General features: G+C 35.7%; 1 non-coding gene across 1 annotated transcript; it reads left to right on the top strand.

Moving 5' to 3' along the window:
• Positions 1 to 5,970: 5,970 nt before the first annotated feature.
• On the top strand, positions 5,971 to 6,074 carry LOC111761489 (U6 spliceosomal RNA). Its single transcript, XR_002794838.1, has one exon. It is a non-coding gene; the product is annotated as a U6 spliceosomal RNA (small nuclear RNA).
• The last annotated feature ends 3,315 nt before the right edge of the window (positions 6,075 to 9,389 follow it).

Below are 9,389 nucleotides of genomic sequence, written 5' to 3'. Positions count from 1 at the left end.
ATGGTGACCCCAGAGGGGAGAGAAGATGGTGAAGAGGCACCTTAGGTGCAGCTATGTTGTAAAGAAGGTTTAGCAAGGCCATTGTGGAAAACCTCAAGTCAAAGTTACAGCTCAGAGAGCCCTGCGCGTCCCAGGAATGGCATGTTTTGGCCTCATGCACTGGCTTGGAGAAACCTGTGGGAAGGATGACCTCAGTAAGAGCATGTGGATTTAGAAGAGCACTTGGGACCTTGGTCAGTCCTGCTTCTCATAGTCAGAGACCCAAGAGGTGATTTTTCTGGTGTCCATCTTGTCACCTTGGTTCGACATGGACATGGACAACACTTTTAAGTCAAGTTGGTAGACTGCTCATATGGCAAAGTCTCCTCTTCCTACAGCAAATCCACACCAATGACTCAAAATAGAGGGGGAAAAATACAGGACCACAGTCAAAACTCAGGTAAGAACTCGAAACAGACCAAAAACTGAGAGGGTACCTTGAAAACAAATAATTAGATTTCAGAGAGAAATCAGAGCCCAGAAGACGTTCCTCAGAGTTTTAGTCCAGAAGCAAGTACAGTGTAAATAATTCCCTGTCATCAGCAATGTGGGCACAGCCCAGGGTTTAACTTAGGGTCCATTGCTTGTGTTGTACAGTTCCATGGAATGTTTTTAAAACAGTTTTTCCTAATATCATACACACTAATTTCCCCTTTTAACCACACCCAAATGTATAATTCGGTGCTGTAACTACATTCACAATGTCATGCTACTATCACCACTATCCATTACCAAAACTCCCATTGTCGCAAATAAAAACCATATTTTTTTTATTTAAAAATTTTCTTTTTACTTTTTTTTTTTTGTAAAACAGTACATTTTAAACCTTACCTACCCCATACCATCCCCTGGTAAATTATGTTCTAGATTCTGACTTACTGAGTTTGCTTATTCTAATTACTGCAAATCAGTAAGCTCATACAATATTTGTCCTTTTGTGTTTGGCTTATTTTACTCAACATGAGGTCTTCAAGTTTCATCCATTTTGTCACATACATCAAAACTTCATTCTTGGCGGCAGACTTGGCCCAGTGGTTAGGGCGTCCGTCTACCACATGGCAGGTCCGTGGTTCAAATCCTGGGCCTCCTTGACCCGTGTGGAACTGGCCCATGCACAGTGCTGATGCGCGCAAGGAGTGCCGTGCCACGCAGGGGCGTCCCCCGCGTAGGGGAGTCCCACGCACAAGGAGTGCGCCTCGTAAGGAGAGCTGCCCTGCGCGAAAGAAAGTGCAACCTGCCCAGGAATGGTGCCACACACATGGAGAGCTGACACAACAAGACGATGCAACGAAAAGAAACACAGATTCCCGTGCCGCTGACAACAACGGTAGCGGACAAAGAAGATGCAGCAAATAGACACAGAACAGACAACCAGAGTGGGGATGGGGGGGAAGGGGAGAGAAATAAATAAATAAATAAATCTTAAAAAACAAAACAAAAAAAACTTCATTCCTTTTTTATGGCTGAATAATATTCCATTGTGTGTATATCTCATGTGGATTTTGTTTATTCATTCATTCATTGGTTGATGAACACTTGGGTTGCTGCTACTTTTTGGCAGTTGTGAACGATGCCACTATGAATATCAGTGTGCGAGTATCTGTCTGAATCCCCACTTCCAATTATTTTGGATATATACCCAGTGTTGGGATTATTGAGTCATGTGGTAATTCTACACTTGACCTTCTGAGGAACTGCCAAACTGTCTTCCACAGTGGCTCACCATCTTACATTCCCACCAACAATGTATGAGTGTTCTTATTTCTCCACATCCTCTCCACTTGTAATTCTGTTTTCTTAAATAGTAGCCAATGGGTATGAAATGGTATCCTGTATTTTGTATTTGCTCTTTTCTAATAATTAATAATGTTGGGCATCTTTTTATGTACTTTTTGTCCATCTTTTATGGAGAAATGACTTTTCTTTTTTTAGGTACCAGGAATTGAGGCCGGGACCTCCTGTATGGGAAGTTGGCGCTCAATCACTGAACCATATCTGCTTCCCTGAGTTGGTTTGGCACCAGAAACCAAACCCAGGACCTCCCATGTGAGAGGCAGGCACCCAACCACTTGAGCCACATCCACTCCCTTTTGCTTATTTTTTTATTGTTATTTGTCTTTTTGTTGTTGAGTTGAATGATTTCTTCTTATATTCTCTATATTAAATGATTACCAGATATGTGGTTTCCTAATATTCTTTCCTGCCACGTAGTTTGTTGTTTTACCTTTGTGATAAAATCCTTTCATATGCAAGAGTTTTCAGTTTTGGTGATGTCATATTTTTCTATTTTTCTCTTCTGTTCCTTGTGCTTGGGTATAAAGTCTAAGAAACCATTGCCTCACACAAGGTCCTGAAGATGCTTCCCTATGTTTTCTTCTAGGAGTTTTATAGTTTTGACTCATATTTAGGTTTTTGATCCATTTTGAGTTGATTTTTGTATATGTATACTTTCATATATTTAATGATTGACTTTTCCATTCCTGCAAAGAAAGTAGTTGGGATTTTGAGAGTGCAGAATACCAAGGCTCCTTCTCTGACCTTTTCACATGTCCTGGGACATTTGTGGGAAAGTATCCACTGGCAATAATTTAGAAAAGCCTCAGCAAGATCCGCATGTTTGGCTTTTGCTTTTACTACAGGGTTGGTTCATACTTAAACTTCCGCTTTGTTTTCTTTCTGGAGCAGCATGACCGTTTTTGCCTGTGACTGGATGGTGCCTCAAGTAGATTCCAGAGGCCATTTGACGTGTGATTCAAAGCCACACTGACAGGTATTAGCCAGCTTTTTAAGAAGTGTGGAGTGGAAGCCATCTGTGGAGATAAGAGTTGTTCTTTTTTTTTTTTTTAATTTGATATACTTAAAGAAGTTTTTCCTCAGGATAAGTTAAAAAGTAAAGGCCCAAAACCCTTGGTATTCAGCCTTTACAAAATGAGTTTTATTCTAGAAAATGATAGACAAGCTCAGGAATTTGGTACCTGTTAGTAGGTCTTACCTTGGAATATATGCTCCCCAGTGTAACAGAGTTAGACTCATTTGTAGTTTCCCTATGCATGACTCTTCTGCCCCTTTTATCTGAACCCATGATTAGCACTCTACTCCTTAAATATGTGTCCCAGAGACTTAAATCTTCTGTCTCTCCATGTGCCGGTTGAGCCCTGAATCTCAGCAGAGCTGCAGCACCTCCTCCCCAGTTCATGGGACTCAGCCAGGACCACTAACAAGGGGCTGATGATGGACGACGCCCACATCAAAAACCAGAGAGGACCTACACCTGTGAGCCAGATAGTTCCATCCGTCCGCTCCATGAGCTCTAAGCCCCTCTCAATTGGAAGCAGAGTGGGCATCACCATCCCCAAATCCTCAAGATTGAGGCATGAACAAACATAAGGGGGAATGCAACTATGGGCTTAAGTAGACTGATGATTATTCTAGCAATGGAAGAACTTGTTACACTGATATAAGGGCAGTGGCCACCAGAGATTCTGAGGGGAGGGAGAGGGAAGAATAGGTGTAACACGGGGCATTTGGGGAACATTGGAATTGTCCTGCATGGCATTGCTATGACAGATACAGGCCAGTATACATTTTGTCAAAACCTGTAAAATTTTGCGGTGCAAAGTATAAAATATAATGTAAGCTATGCTCCATGGTAAGTGGCAGTGCTTCAATGTGTTCATCAGTTATAACAAATACATCACACTCATGAAAGACGCTGTTAATGAGAGAGAATGTGGGAAGGGGAGGAATGCACATCCCCTGTATTTTTTATTTGACAATATGTAATCTAAAGCTTCTTTAAAAATAAAAAATTAACTCAAAAAAAATTAAAGGCCCCTAAGCCTTGGTATCCAGTCTTTACAAAATGAGTCTTGTTCTTGAAAAGGATAGTAAAATGTAATACTTGAACGCAAATAAGTATAGGAAGGTTTATCTTTTTAAAATATTATAAAAATTAAAATTATTGTTTTGATTATAACTAACATCATAAAAATAAGTTTTACCTATATTCTCAGACTTCTAGTAACAATATACTTGAAGTGGAAAATTAATCATATGCAGGAGCAGACAAGACATAATAATAAGTTTATTTTTAAATTTTGCAACTTAAAAAAATGAAAATTATTAAGCATTGTTTATGTTCTGAATGTGATACATGAATGCTATAGTCTGAAAATTTATAAATTAAAAATTCACATTCATTCATGAGAAATACGTTTTATTTCTAAAATTTGGTGTCTAAAATTATATTGTCTGCCTATTATTCCACTGTTTTATTGATTTCATATGATTTATTTAATGTTTCCTCTAGTATTTACATTTGGACTATTACGATTGTTGAATGTTATAAATAAATCTGTGGTAAAAATTCTTACATATAATTCTTATAAACATCCCTAATTATTTTCCTAGGACAAATCCTAAAGGTGGAATTTAAGAACTAAGTGGGAAAAAAAAAAGAACCAAGTGTCAGAATGTTTGTGTTAATTTATATTTCAGCAGGCAAGATATGACTTGCCTGTCCTACTACAGCAGATTTTAGTATAATTATCTAGAAAAGTTTGTCAATTTTATTTGGTACATCTAATATTTATTTGTGTTTTAACTATGCTTATTTGATTGTTAGTGAGGTGTCTCATATTTCACATATTAAAAATTATTTGAAACTTCCAATATGTGAATTTTTAGTACTGCTTTGTACTAACATGTATTTTAATATATTCTTCTAATATGTATTTTTAGATTCTTTTACATATAATGGTAACTCTTAATTGTAAAAGGCTTTATAGATTGCTTTCCTTATTGCCATTTGCTATTTTTAACATTCAAAAAGTTTGAACAATTTATATTTACAAATCTCTTAATATTGATATTTTTCATTATGATCTATTATAAGTTTACACTTAGAAAGCATTGACTTCTTTTTCTTATCTTTTAATTTTTATTCTAGTAATATTTCTTTTAGATGTGTATATTTCCAGGTTTTTAAAAAGTGCATTTTTTTTTTCATATGAAGATAGATATACTTGCAAATATTTAAAAACTGGTTGAGGATGGGGTTGGGCTGATTTACAGTGTTTGCTCATTTCCATGGATTAAATACTCCCACCATGACTGATTTCAAGCTACTAACAAAATTGGCTTATGGTATTCCTGAAAATTTAAATATTGGCTTTTGCAAGCTGGTAACAGCTGGCGCCAGCACATCCTTGTGTTTAAGACTTGACTTTAGAATAGAGAAAAGCAGGGAACTAAATAGAATTTTCCCCCTCCAATGTAACTGACTTTTCAGGAGAAAAAGAAAAATATTAAAAACCCATTTCTTTGTCCTTTGGAATGTGATATTTGATGTTTCCTTAAACATATCAAAAACAAATAAATTAATTTTGTGTGGCATACCATGGCTATTCTGTATTAAGTTTTCTTTGTCATACACAAATTATTAAAACTTTTTCAGATTTTTTTTGTGTTTTTTCATTGGCCCTATAAAATTGACGTCTTGTATCAAATACATAAATAATAAGATAAATAATGTATAATAATACAAACTGTATTAATAATCTGCCCCATGTTTTGCCTCTGAAAACAACATTGAAAACATGCTCTTTGCCCATGGGAAGGCTGAGATGATTGACCTGGTTGATTTCCATCTCGGTCTTCTTTGGAAATTTGGGGGTAGCTCTGTAACTTCTGGTTGCTTCTCCGTTCACTTCATTTTTGTGGATCATCAGACTGAAGACAGGCTGTGGCACACAGGTGTTGGCCAGGTATTTGCTGAAATCCCTATCAGAGAAAACGCACTGTCATTTTTCTCTTTTCACTTAATCATCTAGATATTTCATTTTGGGAAACCTAGCATATATTTTTAAAACAAATTTATGCATCTGACACAATTCTATTCCAATTAATAAATTTATGATATAAAAATAATTAGTGCTCGCTTCAGCAGCACATATACTAAAATTGGGACAATATAGAGATTAGCATAGCCCCTGCACAAGGATGTCATGCGAATTCGTGAAGCGTTCCATATTTTTAAAAAAATGATTATATGTTTTTCTAATTTTTTTGGCTCAAGCTTACATTGCAGTAGAACATATTCTTTTTTTGTGGGGGGGGGAGGGTAGAGGGGACTGAACCCGGACCTCATATGTGGGAGGCAGGCACTCAGTCACTCAGCCACATTGGCTCCCCTGAGTTTTTGGTTTTTTTAATATATGTTTTGCTTGTGTTTGTTTTCATCTTTTTTAGGAGGCACCTGAAAGCAAACCTGGGACTTCCCATGTGGGAAGCAGGCACTCAACCACTTGCACCACATGCACTCCCAGAACATATTTTTTAAAATTCAGCCTATTGCGACAGTCTTAACTGATGATGATTCATTCTTGTTTGTCCATATGAAATACTTCTAGCTCTTCAACTGTGGAGAGACTTCCTTTGATTTAGTGAACATCAAATTCAATAGCATCAGTCCTTCCATTTTCCACTGTATGCTTTTCTAAGAGTATACAATGGTGCCCATTATATAGAATAGGTCGATATTGAATAACATTAAAAGAATGAAGTCTGAATAAATGTTTGAAATGCCACCTTTATCCCACCTTATTCATTTGAAAGTTACACAAAAGTCCCCATACACTAAATAGTTGGTGTACATATGAGCTATATTTATATATTGTGTGTATGTAGCTTCTTCCTGAGGCCTTTAGGATTCACAGAAACCTTGGGTTTGAATTTTACTCTGACCCATCTAGAATGATTGAATAAGTTGGGTGAGGCACAACTTTTTTCCATTTCTTCACAAAGGTTTGAAACAGCTAAGGGGTCTACAGCTACTCTTTTTTGTTTATTATTAAAGGTTTTTTAAGTAACCAACTTTTGGTTTCCAGAAAACAAGGAAAAATAAAATAGAACAAATGATCTCAAAAGAATGCTAGAACTCAGGGTTAATAGTTTAATTTTATTAGTTATTATACGTATTTTTTGTTAGTTTTCCTACTGAGCCTTACAGATTACTTATAATAATGCTTTAATCAAATCTTCCTCTCCAGACATAATGTATAGATAAATAGAAGCCCAGGAAATTTGATTAAAACACACTAAATTATAGCTCTATTTATTTCTCTTTTTATTGTCTACATTTCATATTACAATGTATAATTTCTTACATAAATGTTAATAGCATAATTTAAATTCTCCTTAGTATCTCTCTCAAATATGTTCTTTATGAATCATTGAATCTTTTAAAAAATTAGCTGTTGCACTTAGCAATAAAAAAGAAAAGAGTTTGAATCTGCTTATAAATTGCTTACCAAAGGCACATGTATTTTTCTCTATAATGAACTTAGCAAGTATTAGGGAGAAAAATTTTCATTATGCTGACTTCTAATACCATAGATTAGTTTTATTTGCTTTTTATCCTCTTATAAATGGAATCGTAAAGTATTCTTTTGTGCCGACATCCTTTTATATAACATTATGTTTGTGAATTATTGAGGCATGCTGTGTAGTCTATTCATTCCCATTGCTTTATAGTATTCCACTGCATGAATAAAGATTTATCTGCCACTTCACTGTGAATCAACTTTAGAGTCATTTTATTCCATGTTTGGTTATTTATAAATAACATTGCCATGAACATTCTTGTATATGTGTTTTGCTGTGTTCCCACCTTCTAAAAATATACTTAATGTACATCTTTTAGGTACATAGGAAGGAATGGAGTTTATGGGTAATAAGGCATGCATATGTTTGGGTTTAGTAGATAATAATCGTCTTCCAGAGTGTTTGTACCAGTTTACACTCCAACTAGCAGCAAATTGGCTTCAGGTACTCTCACTTTCACCATTTTGATATTTTCTGCCTTTTTCATTTTAGCCATACTGTAATAAGTGTGATTTTAATTTGCATTTCCCTGATAACTAATGATTTTTAGTGCCATTTCACATATTTCACATTGGCTTCTATATTTTTAGGTATTTATTTATTTTTAACACATCCGATTTTATTTGTTAATAAAGCATAAATCCATCCAAAGTGTACAATTAATGGTATTCAGTATAATCACATAGTTGTGATTCATCACTTCAACCATTTTTAGAGCATTTTCATTAATCCAGTAAAAATAAATAATAATAAACAACAACCCACCAACCTAACAACAAACAAACAAAACTCATCACCTCTCAAACTCTGTTTCTCCTGCCATACATAGTTGCTATTCTATTTCCTTCTCTCTAGTTTATTTGTATTTATATTTCATAAAAATTCATATATACACTATCACCCATATTCATATTTCACTTGACATTTCACTATGCTATACAGCCCCATGTTACATTTTTTAGCTTTCATTCTAGTGAAATAAATGTCCTGAAACGTTGCCTTTCAACCACTGTCACAACCATGTAATAGCTCTGCTAGTCACAAAGAGCATGATGTGCTCTCACCATTTCCACTCATTTCCAAAGATTTACAAACATCCTTGTAACAAATTCTGCACAGATTAACCATCAGCTTTCCATTCTCTACCCTCATTCTATTTTCTGATGACCTATATTCTAATTATTAATTCCACGTGTTTATATAATATATTTAGTTCATAATAGTGCAATCATACAGTATTTGTCCTTTTGTGTCTGGCTTGCTTCATTCAACATCATGTCCTCCAGGTTCATCCATGTTGTCATTTGCTTCATGACTTCATTTCTTCTTACAGGTGCATAATATTCTATCGTGTATATACACCACTTGTTTATCCATTCATTGGTTGATGGACACCTGGGTTGTTTCTAATTTTTGGCTATCGTGAATAACAACGCTGTGAACATCTGTGTGCAGATGTCTGTTCATGTCTCTGCTCTTTGTTCTTCTGGGTATATACCTAGCAATGGCATTGCAGGGTCTCATGGCAAGTCTATATTCAACGTCCTTAGAAACTGTCAAACAGTCCTCCACAGTGGCTGCACCATTCTGCATTCCCACCAACAATGAATAAGCATTCCTATCTCTCCACATACTTTCCAACATTTGTAGTTTTCTGACTTTAATAGTGGCCATTATAATAAGAGTGAAATGATATCTCATTATAGCTTTGATCTGCATATCCCTGATCACTAGTGATGTTAGACATTTTTTTCATGTGTTCTTTACCATTTGTATTTCTTCTTTGGACAATTGTGTGTGTGTTTTTTTAAGATTTATTTTATTTATTTCTCTTCCCTTCCCCCCCCTCCCCAGTTGTCTGTTCTTTGTGTCTATTTGCTGCATCTTCTTTGTCCACTTCTGTTGTTGTCAGCGGCACCAGGAATCTGTGTCTCTTTTTGTTGCATCATCTTGTTATGTTAGGTCTC

The sequence above is a fragment of the Dasypus novemcinctus genome, chromosome 29 (assembly GCF_030445035.2).
Source record: "Dasypus novemcinctus isolate mDasNov1 chromosome 29, mDasNov1.1.hap2, whole genome shotgun sequence".
NCBI classification, from domain to species: domain Eukaryota; kingdom Metazoa; phylum Chordata; class Mammalia; order Cingulata; family Dasypodidae; genus Dasypus; species Dasypus novemcinctus.
Note: the sequence above shows the minus strand (reverse complement) of the source record. Positions and strands in the feature narration are given on the sequence as shown.